The sequence below is a fragment of the Myzus persicae genome, unplaced genomic scaffold (assembly GCF_001856785.1).
Source record: "Myzus persicae strain clone G006 unplaced genomic scaffold, MPER_G0061.0, whole genome shotgun sequence".
In the NCBI taxonomy this organism is placed as follows: domain Eukaryota; kingdom Metazoa; phylum Arthropoda; class Insecta; order Hemiptera; family Aphididae; genus Myzus; species Myzus persicae.
The window spans coordinates 5,793-15,154 of record NW_019101855.1 but is presented as its reverse complement, the minus strand read 5'-3'; the positions used below and the strand labels follow the sequence as shown (position 1 = coordinate 15,154).

Here is a 9,362-nt window from a genome sequence, read left to right as displayed (position 1 = left end):
TAAAACACCGAGTTCTTGAAAAAAATGTTACGCCTCGGTCCAATCAGAATAGTTTTTGGAACCAAACTTAGGTTTGAATCCGATTATTTATAATATTATCTGATTATCCTGTCTCAGGCTGTTCACAATGTCTGCGCAAACTTATGAATGCGTCAATACATCTAGAATTAATATAAATTGCTAAAATATTTAGTTTTAATCAAACAGTAATGAAATATTTGATATGTTAGATCATGGTAGTTTCATCAAATTAAATTGCACACAAATAAAATGTATATACTGAACAATTCGAGCTCGTGATACAATTGGTCGATAAAATAATGATTCTTGTAACAAAACATACTTAAAATATTAAATTCAATAACTTTAAATCAATAAATGCAAAAATAAATAAAATTGTATACTCTTTTGTAACATTCACAAATCAGTTTATTTTTAATCAATTTTTGATAAGTACTTATATAAGAGTTAAGTTAAAACTGAATTTCTTTTGGCATCGGGGTATTATCCAAAACAGCAATTATATTTTTGGCAGTGATAATAGACATTTCTGTCCGTGTTTCAACGGTGGCACTCCCAATGTCAACAACACTGATGTCCAAAAATAATATAACATATTAATTTAATACTGTTCGTAAACATCCATGTAACTAAATAATATTTCGTTGTACGTACCAATATTGGCCATCTTCATCAAAGGATTATCAAGTGGTAATGGTTCTGGTGTCATAACGTCTAGGCCAGCACCTCCAATTCAATTATCTTTTAATGCTTCAATGAGTGCGTTTTGGTCAACAAGTTCTGAAAACTCAAATATTGACATAGATAATACCGATCCAAAATAACAATGTGCATGTTTAAAATGTGTCTTACATCCACGACCAATGTTCACCAATACAGCGTTTGACTTCATTTTGGCAATGCGTTCTTTGTTAATGATAAACTTCGTGCCCTCATTCAGTGCAATAGAAATAATTATGAAATCACTTTGTCCAACAAGCTCATCGACAGTAACAAATTTTCCACCGAGAGCTTTGACTAATTAATCACGAGTTAAAAGTTTGTATTATTATTGTATAGTATTAAAGGCTTAATTGCATAACATTTTACCATCAGGTTTTTCAGTTCTACTAGTGTACAACAATTGAGAAATTTCAAATGTCTTCAATATCTTTGCAATCGATGTCCCAATGTTGCCACATCCAATAATTCCAACAACAGAGTATCTAATACCTCTACCACACATCCAAGAAGGTGTTACTTCTTTCCATACACCTCTAAAAAAAAATGATTTTTTACTTACATTCAACTATGTTATTATTTAATGTACATTTTCAATGCATGATTTGCTTCGAAAAACCGTCTCGTTGTTGATATTAACAATCCAACTGTTGTTTCTGCTACAGTTTTGGATGAAACATCATGCGAGCATCCCAAATGTATGCCATATTTTTTCATTGCAGTCAAGTCAACGTGATCATATCCCACACATAAGGTTCCAACCACCTTTAGACTGGGGCCTATAACATTGAAAATGATTAACTACATCAGTTACCTGCAATATTTTATTTTATTTTATGTAGTTGTAATAAGTTTTTGAACCTGCAGTTTTAATTAATTCTTCATCAATTTTAATCGATGAACCACAAAATATTGCGAATTTTCCAGGGATATCTTTCATCATTTCTGCCCGAGTGACATGCATAGAATAGCATATTTTGACATCAAATCTGAAATATATAAAAAAATGTGAAGACATTGTTAACCGTACACTTTAGGTATAGGTAGTAGGTACCAACCTTTTTACGAAGTAAATCAATTGCAATTTTTGGAACGTCTTTCATTGAAACTAACACTTCGTGGCTTGACATAGTTATGGCCTGGATTCAAAGTAGTACACACTAAACAATAAACTCCACTATTTATTTGAAAAAATCTAGTCGTTTCAAGTGTTTCAACACATTAGTAATGCTGTTAAAGTTCATCTATTGTGAAAATAGTGTAAAGACAATATTCATATTTATAGTAACATAGAATATACGTATCTTAAAATATCAAAATGATCTAATATAATCATGGATTTAATATGATCCTTTATATAATTATAATATTATGAGCCTTGGTAAATTATAATCATTTATAAATAGTACTGCATGTATCTATATTCAATGCACGATGTAGAGGATAATAATTAATAATTAGTATAAATGTAATTAAATGGATTGCTATGAATTAAAATTATAACTTATTATACTTAATTTATTTATACTTTACTTTTGTGCGTGTACACTTCAAATTTTTGAATGTCAATTAATAGCAATCCATTTGAAGCTTATCATTTATAGGTAGCTGGTATTTAAAAGTATAAACATCTATAAAATATATTATTTATAAGACAACAATATTATGCGCCATACGCATAACGCATGTGGCTTACAAACTCAAAAACTACTCGACCAATATTTACGACAGTATCAGGCATTGTTCTTATAAACCAAGAGTCGCCAATCAGTCGATTTTTAGCGGAATATTAGTCGATTGTATAAAGATCAATTACCCCAAATCCCAATATCGGTTATCTTATGAGGAAACTTAAACACACTTTTAAGCATTATGTACAAAGTAAAGTATTTATCAGCTATGAAAAACGGTCAACTTTCCGACGAAGAAATAATAAAAGAAGAATAAATACGTATATATGTTAATATTAGATGTACAATGTATTATTCTGTTATGTGTAATAATATGAATAATATTTACCTTGATAAATAGTGGTCGAAAAAAAGGTCCATCGTGGTAAAAAAAAATTAATTTTGTAATGGAAGAATAAAAAATAAAATTTTCAATTGAACTTAATTTATTATTATACAAAGATAAGACGAATTGATAATTACGTTATATTACCACAGAAACCTTAACAGGGACCAAACAGATGACCGAATTTCGCCAAAATCCGATCGTCCGATTGGATCCTTAGTGTCGCGTAAGCTTTGCCAGTGACGCTTTTTGGTACAAGCGTAGTATATAGTTATAAATTAAACATATATTAATCGAGTGAAAAAATATTTATGTTCTAAGGAGGGCGTCGGGCTCTTGTCATAATTAATAACTTGTAAGCTCGCGAAGAACACATATTATAGACGCACATGGCGAGTGTATGAACCCATCCAATATATGGTTCAACGGATATAATAATATACTTTCGAGTTGTTGGGGGGGTGGACTTTCGTTTGGTGATTTTTTTTGCTTTCTTTTTTTCGTTTGAAATTACACTCAGACCGTATCTCTACAGCCCGAGTATTAGCGTCCAACTTGCTGCTCGAAAACGTCTTATTCATATAATACTATGCTATATATATATACACCTATATGCGCGCCTGAAACGGGAACCTCGAGTTTTTTCACGACTGAAACACTTTATCTCGTTTTTCTCACGGTAGGATTGGTCTATTTTACAAGCCCACCGGTGCGATATTAACTCGATTATTACACGCCTTGAACACGAAAACCCGTCGGAGGTTTCTTCTTTTTTATTATTTTTTAAGAAAAAAAAACTTTTTCTTATATTGTGTTTAATTAATTCATTTCCGTACACCGTGTCAGAATATATTATGCACAAACACACTTAAGTTACGTACACGAGTTAATACTTATACGCATATATTATATTATTGTATTGAGTGTTATTTTTTTTTTCCAAGACGTTCGCTCACGCATAGTCGCATATAATATATAGATGATAATAACGTAAAATGACTGTAAACGAGACGTCCAGCCACGTACAATGTAAACCCTAAAGTATAATAGCCTATATTATATGGTTTATATATTTAGTGCAGTAAGTGCATGTATATGATAAAATGTGTGATGCGGCATCATCGGGTGACTCGCCGCCGCCATCACGCTAACCCACACGCATATAGAACCATAATTTTCCTTGCAGGCCTCATGGAACGTGTTTATACTTGTCACGACTAAATATAATATCATACACGCCACGTGCGACGTACTGGTAAAAATATATAAACGCGTTCACGTACTTATGAGATTATGATGTGTGTGGCAGCGGTAGACCTAGGTATAATATAGACTGCCTGCAGTCCACACAGATCGGCTGTCCGATACACATTGAAGCCGTCAAAGGTTCGCGATGTGCGCACGTGGCGTCGCAAAGTCAGTGCTATACGTTTCGTTTGATTATTAAACGATTATCGTCCAAAATGTATATTCAATCATACCGATTGGCTTCAATTCGAGTGTGAAATCATTTCTGAGCGGAAATAGTGATTTGCTAGGTATATAGTTAAATGCCGTAGGTACTTAGAAATTGATTCGTCGGTCTAAAGTTAAACAAAGATATATTATGTTATTTTATTATAATACATGTTATATTATATATTATGTAATATATATATGCGGTGGCTCACACCATGAATATCGTATTGAATTATTTTTTTATTTATATGTACAGGGTTGTTATGGGTTACAGAAATACATTTATAAAAAAAAAAATTATATTGGCTGTAGCCGACTCTACACTCGTTGTTATGGGATTTTGTTTTTAATAACAGAGAATAATATTTCCCTTTTTGATTCATATTCTGTAATTATAAAATATACAACCAAGCAATGTCCTTAGGTTTGTAGCTCTCAAAACAGTCAAAACTACTCGACCGATGTTGACGAAAGTTTCAGAGATTGTTCATAGAGATTTCAGGAAAGTTTAGATTCAGGTTGTCCAAACCACGGCGGGTGGTTGATTTTAATGCGACCCACGTAAATTTCAAAACCTCAAATCAATTATAAATACTACGAGGAAAAAAATATATTAAAAATATGAAACTAAAATATTTCCACAATTCGTTATTGTATAATTAAGAATAAAATGTATTATTATAAAAATGTGTGAGGTCCACGATAACTTCTACTCTCTTAATGTGGCTGAATTCTTTCAAAAGGTCGAACACCCTTAGTTTGGAGAATAATCGGAAAACATGCTAAATACTATATATTTAATCCGTCACATACAAATTTCCCTTTTCGGTCAAATTAACTAATTAATTAATTATCTGAATTTTCCCGATACAATAAAATCGAGAAAGCACACCGATATAACCTCCGTATTTTAAGTATTTGTTCACTCTAACAGCGTGAAGTAGGGTAAATTACCTAAGCTAGTATATTTTATGTATAATAATATTCAATACATTTTGGAAATCTTTAATCATAAATTATTTTTATGAGCACTTACAATTTTAAAAGCGTATTTTATAATATCACATAATGCAATACTCGCTTAAGTCGATGTGAGCGAAGCGAGACAAGTGCCCAACACCGTGCAATTTATTCTCTACAATATATATATTTTTTTTACATTATTCTGTCGTTATAATATTTTTGTAACCTAATTTCTACAGTGGCTAATACATTTAGTTCATTAGATATTCATTAGGATGTATATTTCATACAACTAAAACTAAATAAAAAAGAGGAAGAACGTTCTACATTTTAAATAGCAAATTACTTCGATGTTAATTTGAAAATTATAAATTACACGAGGAAAATGTTTGTTATATTTACCAAAACTTAGAAGATAGTTTTAGTTTAAAACAAAATTATTCAAGTTAATCCAATTTAGCTTCTATCAGAGATGATAAACATAACGAACACTAATTACATAAAGATGACTGGTGGAATTTTAGAATTAAAATCTTAATTTTTTTTTTAACCAAGTACAATCATAGATCATTTTTGTTTTGTTTCTTTTAGTGTTGTATTTAATTTATGAAAAAAATCCAAAGTTCAGACATAAATGTAATGAAAATAACAATATAACTATGCGGATGAGTAATATTTAATGGTAAATTTTATAATTGTTTTTTTGGTGCTTAAATCGCATGTATTATTATGCACTTAAATGAAACAGAAATGAAAAATTATTTTTAAAATATTTGTTTTTCGTATGCCTACACTATTATTATTTCAATTAAAATATTCACTCAAGTCGGTTAGACATACACTATGCATAGTATTATAATATTAGCATGTATACATTTATAATCGTTTTATACGATAAATAAGTACATTTCGTATACTTTTCACTCTGACGTATGTGTAGTAAATAAAAGAGTTTTCGTTATATTGTAATACGACCACCACAGAGCCGTTTTTTTTTTATTACACGTCAAAATAGTTGACGACTTCACGTCCCTACTCGCTAGAAAAGTAATGTCAATCGTTTTTTCTATGTCCTAGTCGAAAAGTTAAAAAAAAAAAATAATAAAAATAAACAACCAACCGACCGACCGACCGGGCCCGTGACGATCTCAGGGACACCCAATATCGTTGCTCCGAGTCCCGAAAAACACACGTTTTATGTTAGTTTATTCCTTTCCGCCCAGCCTACCCATATCGTATCTTGATTTATTGCGCTGCATTATTATATACGGGTATCACCCACACACGCAGAGAGAAAAAAAATGTGCGCATAAAAATATAAAATGTTTATCTTTTCTCTCTCTCTGTCTCGTTCATTACCTATATAATATTATACACTCTTTTCGCTTTTATTTCGAATGTTCCTCATCCGTCCGTCACACACACACGGTCTCTCTCACTCTTTTTTTCTTCTCCCCACTCATATATTCTATTATATCCTTCATATGGTTCTCTTCGTCGTTCTAACCCAATCACTCTCTTAATTTCTCTTCCTCAGTCCCTCAATGTCTCTCGCTCTCTCACTCTCCCCCCTCTTTCTGAATCTTTGTCCCTGTCCCCCGACATATTTCACTCCGACTGTGATGCGAACGAAAAAATGCGCCAACGACAGTCATCCGGCTAGAGATATCTGGGTTATACACGCCGTCGTCGCGTGTAATGCAAGATATATTATTATCATATGGTTAGGTGTACATTGGTACGTCCTTTAAGCACGTACGCATTGTACATATAATGTATTATAAATATATGTTAAGTGTGCGCATATGCGCATGCGCCAACCACGACTGGACTTCGTTGTAGGTACAGAGATGGTTATCTGGGGAGCGGAGCGATGGGTGGATCCGGCACCCCTGGAGCTCTTTTTTTTAAGAATATAATAGTTAAAGAAATAAAACTATTAAATTACTCTCATCACTTAGGTTTACATATCACTATTATTAAAATTAATTTATGTTCTTGAAACGTATATGGAAATATAATAAATTTATAAATACTCATTTCCTCTTTGGAAGTATGACTTTAATAGTATAATTGTTTATGTACTTATACTAAAAAGACTATTCCTCATTTAATTCATATAAAATGAGGGAAAGAAAATAAACGATACCGCCGATTGAATAGTTTGAAAAACTGCCTTGGCTAGAATATTCAAACATCGTCTGGAGTGTAGTTTGCAAAACACTTTATGTACAGTTATTAATTTAATTTTGGAAACCGGAAGGTCTTCAACACTCTTCATAAAATATGGTAGTTGAAAAAGTTAGTGATGGTACTAATATTAATTATTCATTCACCAACCTATTAAGAAATTATGATTCGTTAATTGCTAGATATTCAGAATATTCAGATTGCACAGTAACACTCGTTATTACAAATATTATTATAATCAATTTGAAAATGATTTTCAAAGAACTTGCTATAACTTATTATTTATAAACATTATATATAATGTAGTCGTAATGTAATAAAATACAAAGTAGCAAAAAAATAGGACTGTTTACTTATATAGATTTTAATAACCATAATATTTTTATAGGGTGACAGACTGGAAAAATATTGCGTTTCGTGGTTATCGAGAAGATGGTCCAGTTACATTTCACCGTCAAGAATATTTAATAAATACAATCCAGTACAGTACGTCGGCTTCTTAATTATCAGGTAAGCTGTCTTTTTCAATGTATCATAGAACTATGAAAGTCGGTCGTCCGTAAATATGCGTACAAAAACAAAAAATAGGTATTGTTTAACCATGTGACAGTTAAAACATAAAATATATCTGAAGAGTGAAATGAGGGAAATTTGTCGGCTCGGGAGTTGAATATAGCCGCGAGACATGCATTATTTTAATATACGATCGATTGATGATCTATCGGAGGTGCTAAGTTCTTTCTCTTCGTATCGCGTATGTCCACGAGGTGGTGAAAACGATGTCTCGTCACTCGTCCGGATCGTCGCGGACATAACAATTTGACCTATTTATCGTAGTATACAAGGAATGAAAGAAGAAGCCGAGTAAAATAAAACGTAAATAGACATGAAAAAAATATATATTCTTGGATAACGAGCGTCGTGTTTTTCCGTATATAATATGCGAGTCTCCATCGTGACTAGGTTGTCGTCGATATTATGTCCTTTCCACGGCCGACAAAGGAGAGCTCGCGTGTTTGTCGAACCCATATAATAGGTAGGTAATATTATTAATATGATGTAATAACTAATAACTGCCGTGTGCGTGTTTCGGCTGTTCGGCTTTTTCTGCTTGTATTGTAAGAACCGACCTCGACGGTAGTAAGTTGATGTTAGCGGTTATAGTCCTAAAAAGTCCTCTTTCAGACATAAATAACACACACACACACACACACACACACACAGTCACACTTACACACACACAGAACTAAGTTACTTATTTTTCTCACTATCGCTTTTGAAAAAGTCGTAAACTCTCCGTACACTATATTATACAGTATACGGGGTGGTTCAATGGACGCTCGTTATTTCGAAATATTTTTACTTTATATTTTAATCTTTATATCCGATAGTGTTGTTTAGAGTTGAATTGAATACTTTTGAGTGGTTAATACCAACAAACATAATGGTGAACAAAAAATATAATATTTTACAACTTCTTGAATTATTGAGTGCTTATACCGTTAGAACACCATATTTCTGTATCGTATACGATCGTAGTAGGTATATTCAATTATAAAAATGCCCATTTTTCATGGTGTATCTACTAATTTTGGACTGTTATTGTTGGATATTCGTTTTTTAATTGACACCATTGTCTTATTGACCACGGTGTACATAATATCAAAAGTAATTTTCAATAATATTATATAATAACGTTATATCTTATTACCGAAAATACTGTTATTAACTATTATCGAAAAAAAATTAAAAAATCAAACGTATCAAATATCGAATATGCGTATCGAGTATCTATTAGTTTATTTATATATTTAAATGTGTAAGTATCGGGTATCTTCTAATATCTAAATAATTCTAAGATACTGAAATCTGGTGTCGAGCATATGGGACCCCTACATTGTACGCACCTACTCGCGTCATAAGTATTTGACTCAGTCCTGCAGGATGATTACGACACTAATACCTGCAATTCACGTTCCTCTTATTTTGATAAT

The 9,362-nt window shown here is 31.9% G+C and overlaps 1 pseudogene; it reads right to left on the bottom strand.

The window, feature by feature from the left end:
- Nucleotides 1-473: 473 nt before the first annotated feature.
- Nucleotides 474-1,871, bottom strand: LOC111030600 (annotated as a pseudogene).
- Nucleotides 1,872-9,362: the final 7,491 nt, after the last annotated feature.